Source organism: Cannabis sativa, chromosome 3 (assembly GCF_029168945.1).
Source record: "Cannabis sativa cultivar Pink pepper isolate KNU-18-1 chromosome 3, ASM2916894v1, whole genome shotgun sequence".
Taxonomy (NCBI): Eukaryota; Viridiplantae; Streptophyta; class Magnoliopsida; order Rosales; family Cannabaceae; genus Cannabis; species Cannabis sativa.
The window spans coordinates 63747741-63756158 of NC_083603.1; positions in this window are offsets into that span (position 1 = coordinate 63747741).

An 8418-nucleotide genomic window follows, 5' to 3' on the forward strand; every position below is an offset into this window, starting at 1 on the left:
CTCTTCCGATGCATACTCCATGCATCCAACCTGAGCTTTACTTTAACCAATGTTCTGGAAAGAACATAGCATTTCTCCAAATGCAAGTAAACTCTTGTTGTAGATTATCATATCAGTAAAACCCTGTGTCTGATAAATCTAGGAAACTTTATTCACATAGTCATGTTTACTTTCCAATGTGATGACAACACAATAAACAAGATCAAGTATGTGTAAAGGGTTTATGATGAATTTATAAATCAAATAGACAAGCAATTGATAAAGTGAACCAAAACGTACACAAATGAATGAAAAATACTTATGTTTCTTTATTGATATTAAATAAAATCGATTACATTGAAATGGAGTTTTATTTAGGGCATAAAACCAAACAAACTCCCACTTGCACTAATATAAAACTAATTAGTACATATCAATTAATCCTAAATTCTGACGGTGCTTTTCAAATGCTGTCATGGCCAAGACTTTGGTAAATGGATCAGCTAGGTTGTCCTCTGTGTCAACTTTCTCAACTAGTACATCCCCTCTTGCCACGTATTCTCTGATAATGTGATACTTCCTTTCAATGTGTTTGCTTCTCTTGTGGCTTCGAGGTTCTTATTGCTCCATTGTTATCACAAAGTAAGACCAGAGGCTTTTCCATTCCATGAACAACACCTATACTGGTGAAGAACTTTCTTAGCCAGACAAGTTCTTTAGCAGCTTCGGCTGCAGCTATGTATTCAGCTTCCATAGTTGAGTCCGATATCGCGGTTTGTTTTGCACTTCTCCAAACCACTGCTCCACCCCCAAGAGTAAACACCATTCCAGATGTAGATTTCCTGTCTTCAAGACTTGCCTGGAAATCTGAATCAGTGTAGCCTATGAAATTAAAGCACCACCCTTGTAGACTAACACAAGATTCCTTGTACTCTTTAAGTATTTCAGAATATACTTAACTGCATTCCAATGTTCATGTCCTTGATTAGACTGATACCTGCTCACGATTCCCACTGCATAGCATATGTCAGGTCTAGTGCATAACATTGGATACATTAGACTTCCAACTGCAGAGGCATAGGGAATTTTCGCCATGTCCTCTATCTCTTGAGGATCAGTCGGAGACTGTTCCTTAGATAGACGAATACCATATCTAGAAGGCATGTTTGCCCCATTGGTGTTGTTCATGGAGAATCTCTCTAAGACTTTGTCTATGTAAGTTGTTTGAGAGAGAGCAAGAGATCTGTTCTTCCGGTTTCTAATAATCTGAATACCAAGAACATAGGCTGCCTCACCCAAATCTTTCATATCGAATTGAGTGTTGAGCCATTCCTTGATGTGAGTCATTTTCTTGACATTGTTTCCAATAATCAAAATGTCATCAACATAAAGGACCAGGAATACTACTATTTGGTCTTCCTTGAGTTAGTAAACACAAGGTTCATCTTCATTCTGAAGAAAGCCGTAGGTCTTGATAATTTCATCAAACCTTTTGTTCCATGAGCGAGAAGCTTGCTTAAGTCCATAGATAGACCTATTTAATTTGCAAACTTTCTTTTCCCCGCCTGGGAAGAACATAACCTTCTGGTTGCTCCATATAGATGGTTTCTTCAAGTACCCCATTAAGGAAGGCAGTCTTGACATCCATTTGCCAGATTTCATAATCGAAAGCAGCAGCTATGGAGAGAAGAATTCGGATGGATTTGAGCATGGCAACAGGACTAAAAGTTTCCTCATAGTCCACGCCTTCTCTTTGGGTATAACCCTTGGCTACAAGTCTACCTTTGAAAGTTTCGACTTCGCCTCCAGCTCCTCTTTTCTTCTTGTAAACCCACTTGCATCCTATCAGATGATAGTCGTTAGGTGCGTCTACATATTCCCAGACTTTGTTCTTTTTCATGGAATCCATTTCTGAATCCATGTCGGCCGACCATCGTTTCCGTTGCGGACTAGCCATTGCCTGTTTATAGGTTAATGGATCGTCATCAATACCGTCACCTACGACCATATTGATTTCACCATCCAAGCCGTAACAAGCTGGTTTTGTTGAAACCCTCCCACTATGACGAGGTGCGGTGATCTTCTGAACAGAAACTTTAGTAGTAGATTTCTTCGTTGCTTCAACTGAGGGAGTGGGATTGTCCTCTTCACGTGTGGAGGAGGACGGAACATTGGAAGGACTTAAATCTTATAGAAATTCCTCTAGAACAACTTTACTTTTCGGTTTGTAGTCTTTAATATAGTTCTCTTCAAGGAAAGTAGCATTTGTAGAAACAAACACTTTGTTATCCTTGTGACTATAAAACAGTCCACCCCTAGTCTCTTTAGAATTTCCAACAAACATGCATACTTCGGTACGTGATTCAAGTTTGCCTTCTTTCTTTCTTAAGACATGAGCAGGGCACCCCCAAATTCTGTAGTGGCGTAAACTAGGTATACGACCATTCCAAAGTTCGACGGGTGTCTTAGGGACTGCTTTAGATGGAACAACATTTAAAATGTCATTAGCCATCTGAATAGCATATCCCCAGAAGGACGTAGATAGAGTTGAATAGCTCAGCATAGACCTAACCATTTCCAAAAGAGTGTGATTTCTTCTTTCTGCAACTCCATTTTGTTGTGGAGTGCTCGGGGCAGTGTATCGGGATTCAATTCCAAGTTCAATTAAATGATCTTTGAACTGCATATCCATATATTCTCCCCCCTATCAGTTCGCAAGATCTTTAATGATTTACCTAATTGGTTTTGGGCCAAAGCATGAAACTCCTGAAACTTTTCAAACGTTTCAGATTTCTTTTGCATTAGGTAAAGAAAACTGTATCTAGAGAAATCGTCAATGAAAGTGACAAAATACTCATAACAACCTCGGGCTTTGACATTCAAAGGTCCGCAAACATCGGAATGCACTAACCCTAGAGGGATTTTGGCACGCTCTCCCTTTGCAGAGAAAGAACGTTTAGTCATTTTTCCTTCTAGGCAGGACTCGCATACTGGCAGTTCACCTAAGACGGCATTTTTCGATGGACCGCCTTTGGTTAGCCTATTGAGTCTATCAAAGCCTATATGACCTAAACGTAAATGCCATAGATAAGTTTGATCATCATTATCAATCTCTTTTCTTTTGAGTGAGATTTGAGTATTCGGTCTTAAAATATAAAGCCCTTGTTCCATTGTAGCAACACATATTTGAAATCCATTACGAGAAATTGAACAATTTGTACTCGAAAAATTCAATATATAAGATTGTGTTTGCAAACATGAGACACTAATCAAGTTTCTACTAAAGTTTGGAATAAATAAAACATTTTATAAAATTAAAAATCTTTGTTGAAACTTGATGCGGGCTTTTCCTCTAGCTTTGACCGATACTAATTCGCCATTGCCAACTTTAAGCTTTAACTCTCCTGGAAGCAGATTTTCCCAAGTTTCAAGCAACTGCAGTGAAGAACATACATGGTTAGTAGACCCAGAATCAACAATCCAAACGGATTTTTCGTTCTCTAAAACACATGATTCAAAGACAAAAGCATTACCTTCGTTTGAATTGTTTAGAAGCCTGGAACATCGTTCTTCTTGATGTCCCTTTTCATTACAATTCGAACATAGAAGATTATGTCTGATAATTGTACTTGAAGAAGCAGCTTTGCAAGATCCTTCATACCTAGTCCTATTCCTCTGATTATGAATTGCAAACCTAGGGGGACCTATTGCAATCAGATTCCGTTCATGGGCTCGTAATTCTGCTTCGAGCTTGTCCATGTCGGAGGAGTTGGAATTGTTGATCATGTAAGAGATAACAAATTCATTATACTCCGGAGGAAGACTATTAAGGATGATTTGGACCCATTGTTCTCTTGATAAATCAATTCCCAGTAGATTTGCCTTTTGGAACTTCAGATTCATCATCAACAGGTGCGAGTTTATGCAACTACCAGGATGCATTTTCACACTATAGAGTTCTTTTGCTAAGATATTAACTAGGAGAGGATCGGGGTGAGGGTTATTCATAATGACACTACAACACATCAATAAAATAGAAGTAAGGTTTTGGCTCATAAATTCATACACAGTTCAGAAAATAACAAGTAATGACATATGTTATAGAAATACTAAATCTAACATAGTTTATTTTCCAAGGTCTTTCAACAAAATGATACAGTGTCCCGTTTAGGCGAGACTCAAAGCTTCATCCATTGAATAGAGTTGTCAACTCATCTAAAATGATAACCATTCTAGCGACCTTTTATTCGATCAAGATTGGAATTCAGCGTTGTCCCGTTTAGTCGAGAGTCAAGGCAATTCTATCTTATGAGCTTCCACCATTGTTTCATAATTTGCAACTCAAGTATGGTCGCCACCATTAGGGTGATCTATACCATACAAAACACTTACAAACGACTTATCTTTCGAGATTAAACGGTGCGAAATTGCTAATGAACGTTCCTCCATTAGGGAGGATTACTCACTAAAACAAACGCGATGTAAAACCAACAATGGAGATCGAATGTCTCTTGATTAAAAGCTCATTATTTAAAAAAAAATATGTATTTTGTATAATCATTTTATTCGATAATATAATAATGAAAAATTACAAATTAAAGTTGGTTTAAATAAAAAATCAACTTTAATTAATTTTTAATTATTATTTAATTCGAAAAATAAATTCGAATAAATATCAAACAAGTTCCATAATATAATAATGAAAAATTACAAATCAAAGTTGGTTTAAATAAAAAATCAACTTTAATTAAATTTCAATTATTATTTAAATTCGAATGATAAATGGAACAAATTCGAAAATATCTTGTTTAAGTTGTTTTAGAAGAATCCAAAAAAAAAATCAACTTAAATATCTTTCAAATCAGATTTAATTAAATTTAAAATTAAGTTGTAACCACTTAATTTGAAAATATTCTATTTTAAGTTAATATTCGAAAAGATATTAACTTAAAAAATATCTAAAATATTCCATTTTAAGTTAATATTCGAAGAGATATTAACTTAAAAAATATCTAAAGAATCTTAATAACCAATGCCTAAAATTCCTCAACTTAATTTTAAAATTTTAAATCTAAAAGATATTCAGATTTAAGTTGGTTAGTTGTAGATAACTAAATATCAACTTAAATAGGAATATTTAATGAAAAATTTAAATTAAGCTTCAGAAAGAATCTAGATGGTTATAATTCTATATTTAATTAAATACAAGAAAATACATATAGTTTAGCTTAGAATATAAAATTCTTTAAACTATGGTTTTCTTAAATTAATTTCAAAATAAATGAAATTAATTATGTTGCTAATCAATTTTATTAGGTTAAACTAGTTTAATTAACCTAGTACAGTCATTCAAATCAGGCAAATGGGCCTTCACAATTGGGGTGCTTCATGTGAGGGGGTGCTGGGTTCAGTATGTCGTACCCACTTCTATGGCTCCCAACTCTCACACAATGCCCAAAAGAGAGGAATTTAACCTTAAAATGAACAACTGTTATTAATTGAATAGGCCCAAAAACTAAATGGGCCTAAATAAAATCTATCAAGAACTATGATATTTTATTTAGCAACAACAACCTATATGCATCTATAATGAAATTAAACACATAGGCTCACACAGGCACACTTTGGATGGGTCCTATCATGTTGCTAGGTCATACACAGATGAAAGAAGATTGTAAATATACCTGTTACAAATTATTTACTTGACCAAGGGAGCCATCAGATCATTAAATCTGGCAAAAAGTAACCATGGCTATTTGCAATCAAGTAATAATAGGTGTTGCTCCAAAATTCGCCCAAAATACGTGGACCAGTCAAGAGGGGACACGTGGATCAGATAACTTGGAAAGATTTGCTAAGTCTTTTTATGCCACCAGGAAGCGCTATTAGCATGGGTCCCGGAGGAGACACCCGGAGTACAAGTTACTCCTGGAAGCTAGTATAGCGTGAAGGCCCTCCGGGATGTGTCAGGTCTCTCCCGAGAAATCAAGTCGCATTTAATGCTGCATGGGAGGAAGCGTGTTGGGACTGTAACACGCAATAAAGTCTGACGGCACAACCCCCGAACAGCAGCGCTACAGTAATGATCATTTAAGTCTAGCGACGGCTACTCTGTGAAGAGTCACGTCAATCATAAGACAAAAAGGACATTCTCCATAAAAACCCTACAGCACCTAGGGATTTGACCATGCATCACCCATGGTATATTCATCGAAAATGCCCAACTTTATGGATACTTACAGACACATGTGTAAGAACAATTCTAGGGATTACCCCACCAAAACACTATAAATACCCCCTCAAAGCTCATTTAATGGGGTCGGAGAATCTTGGTTGCAAAAGAGCAAGAAGAGAAAAAACTCACCAAGAACATTCTCTGTATTTAAGAGAAAAACATTCTCTCAAGTGTAGAATCTGTATTAAATACATCCATTAATAGCAGTGGCTCGTGGACTAAGGCTCATTAACGCCCCAACCACGTAAAAAGTCTTCATCTCACTTTCTTACAGCTCATTATTATAATTATATTTTAATAGTTGCCGAAAACCTCGGTCAACATTTTGGTGCTTTCATTGAGAGCTGAGGAAAGCTGCTTCACAAAAAGCATTTAACTTCACGATAATGGTGGAGACAAGAGCTACACGTCATCCTCGCCCTCTAGAAGACGCTCAAGATCCCAATGAGGAAGATGTAGCCTCAAGGGCAGCAGAGGAGTCCGAGGAAGAAGAAGAAGGAATAGTTCCCGATGAAAACCACGAGGAACACCTCGACGAGTATGCTTATGATGATGGAAGCTACCAAGAGCTGGTGCTCCTCAGACAAAAAGCTATCGATCATGAAGCTGAGATCGAAGCTCGTAAAGTGCAAAATCAAAAAATGCATGAAGTGATGCTAGCCATGCGTAAAGCCATGGAGGCGGCGGTATTCACGTGCATCCCAAGGCGATGGCCGCCGGACTCGACGGGGAGCCGGCGACGTCTTCGCCTATTTCCCGGCGGCAAAGGCCTAGGGAACCTAGCCCTATAAGGCACCCCGCCGAGGAAAACCAAACAAAAAACCCTACTTCGCCCCCGGTCGAAAGAAAAGGCGCAGGATCCGCGAAAGGTCCGCTCGGATTTCCCTAAAGGGAAAGGTCCGCGAGAGGGGCAAGCTCCAAAGAGGGAGTCTTGGCCCTCGGGATCGAGGGACCGAAAAGCGTTTCCGTGCACCAGAACCGGGGGTAGAGGAAGAGGAGGACGAGAGATGTCCACCCATTGATCCGAGAAATCAAATCAATGGGAATCAAGGTGACCTCCGGATCACCTTGACCAAAAAAGATACGGACCCGTAGTCTCCTCGGGTGCGTAAACGAAGGGATTATGGCGAGCTTGCCATACTTCGAAAAGATATTGCCCGAGTCTCCCGGAGGCAGAAGGGAGATGACTCCGACTCGGATAGTGAGGATCGGGAGCCTTGTGCCAAACATATCCTGGAGGCGGAGCTCCCTAAAAACTTCAAGATGCCCGAGATGGCGGCATATACTGGGAACTCCGACCCCAGTGATCACTTGTCACGATTCAACCGAGTCCTGACAGTCATGCGGGTCGGCAATGACGCCAAATGCTTATGCTTCCCCCTCACTCGAGCGGATCGGCGAGAGGAATGGTTCAAGAAATTGGAACCGGGATCGGTGGAATGTTGGAACAAACTCCAAACCAACTTCGGAGACAATTTGTCGCCGCCAGAAGGTCAACTTGGAGGTTAGTGCCTTGACCAACATCAAGCAACTGCCCACCGAGACCTTGAAGAATTACATCAAGAGGTTCCGAGAGGAAGCCTCGAAGACCAAGAAGGTCGACGACGGACAACAGCTTGCGCTTCTCCAAGCAGGAATCCGCACTGGGACTCCCTTCGGAACGAATTACGGCAAGAAGGCGGCGCTAGCCTTCGGGACTTCCGAAGCGAGTCCAAAAATATATTAACCTCGAAGAAGCCCGGATCGTGGCTTACGGAGGCTATTATCCCACCGGATAGCGGGATACATGCCGGGAGTATCGCCCTCGGGTCTTGTCCCGGACCGCGACCCCTCCAGATAAGTGGCATACGGTTTCGCCACTCCGGATACGCCCGGGGCCAAGCTTTGCCCCCGGCATCTTCCCATTACGGTAACCGTCCGGGTGAATGGACGGACTCCTTCACGGGCTGCCCCGACCGCTAGCTTAACGGGCCCTACCCGGGGGTCGAGAAGCAAAGGTCTTCCAAGGGCGGCACCCGAACGGAGAGAAGCGCCAAAGAAGGGGTACACACCCCAATACACCCGAGACACGAGCTCACGGACTCTCAGGAACGTGTATATTTTGCCACAAGGCAGAATACGCACTACCGGAGACCCCAGCCATTGTACAGAGACAGCTCCCGGAGAGATCCGAGTAAAAGGTGCGAGTACCACAACGACATTGG